A 1,814-nucleotide genomic window follows, 5' to 3' on the forward strand; every position below is an offset into this window, starting at 1 on the left:
TTTGATCTATTTGGTTGATCGGTTACTTAAGGTGTTCATCCTATGTGGAACACACTATTTTTCCAAACAAATCAAACAATGTTGTCAAGAAACATAAATGTAAAGATGAATGTGTGTGTGTGAAAAAGAGAGAACTAAGTGGAATAAGAAAAATGAATGGGAGAGAAGGCTAAAGAATGGGAAGTGCAGACTCATGGTTGTTGGGATTCCCCTTACTCCCAATTCTCCATATTTCTTCCTTCACCTTCATTCTTAATGAATCTTTTGGCCAAGGAGAGGAGGATGCTCAAGGAGCATAAGTTGAATTGTAACCAAAGTGAATGAAATATTAAGCCCCATTCAAAGTTGGTTTTCCCATTTGGATTTCGAAGGAAAATTTTCCATGCCAATTATCTATGTGAGTTTATTGTTGTATGATGGAATTTTTTTACAGTTGTGTATTGATGTTGTGCATTTTGATGGATTCATGTGCCATGATTGATTTATGGTGAATTAATCGAGCAATTTGGTTTTTATCTATGTGTGTAAAATGAAGTATACTAACATGGTTTTGATGGCCACCATAGGATTTACCTTAACTTTGAAATCTATGGTTGAAAGTAAAGAATTGTTGCTTCTTTCTAAATAAGTTACTAATTCCATTCCATGGTATTTAGTTATTTTTCCTATGTTCATACCCTTGGGCTCTTCCATGAGAAAATTTCTCTTTCCTCGTAGCCATACATCCTCTCTTTAAGCAATTTTGCATTGTAGGAGCACATTTTAATTGTTGGGTTGCTTCTTTTTTTGTCGAATTCCAACTTCCTACATTAAATTTTTAATTGTTAGGGAGAAATTTTATTTGGTAGGTTGGAATTCCAATTTAATGAGTTAAATTTTTAGTTGCTAAGCAGTTTGTTTGAATGTTAGGAATTTAAACTAGTCGCTCTATGAGCCCTTTCATCATTGAAAGGTAATACTCATTGGTAACCAAAGTATGTAAATGTCATAAACATTTTAGAACACTTAGAAGGGTGAAATCTGTGAGCACAAAAATTTACAACTCCTTTCTTCACACATATATTTGTATTGGCAATCTATCTCTTGGAATATCAAAAATTACAATGGAACATAATGTCGATCCCAATGAAGAAAAGAGTGTGGGGTTAGCTTCTTAGAATTATTATGCACAAAGTTAGATTAGTTGTTTGTATGCCATTTGAGTTACTATTGAAGCAACAACATATAGTTCATATCATTAGTTACTTATGTGTTTGTGTGTGTGTGTGTGTGTGTGAGAGAGAGAGAGAGAGAGAGAGAGAGATAATTGTTAAAAATAAATTTGTGTGCTCGTTTGTAGAAAATAAATGTATGAGCCTAAGGATAACTTATATTTATTGATTTTCAACATCAAAATACAATTTGTCTAATTCGAGTACTATGTTAGTAATAAGGTTACACTAAGGTTGGAAGCTTTACAAGCTTTGCAAGTCAACCAACAAACCCATCCATTATTCAAGCCAATAATAGTGAAGGAAGAATCTCAAGTTCAATAACCAAATTCATGCAAGATAAACTTAATAATTTGGATGTGAAAAGCAACCAGTTTCATTAAGGGAGTTTTGAGGTCTAAAATGGGCCTCCTAAGGAAATTATAAAATAATAGTGGAAATAATAAAATAAGATTACATTACATCATCAAATTTTAGAAAGAAAAAAGAAAAAACTATTTTTTCAACTTATCTCCCTATGGGTTTACTCAGATTTCGAGCAGAAACACTCGTTGGATGAAGAATTTGATTCCTCATCCAAGGAGTACCCATGATGCATACTTT

This window comes from Pinus tabuliformis, chromosome 5_2 (genome assembly GCF_031772625.1).
Source record: "Pinus tabuliformis cultivar Carrire ecotype Pingquan chromosome 5_2, CPIR1, whole genome shotgun sequence".
In the NCBI taxonomy this organism is placed as follows: Eukaryota; Viridiplantae; Streptophyta; class Pinopsida; order Pinales; family Pinaceae; genus Pinus; species Pinus tabuliformis.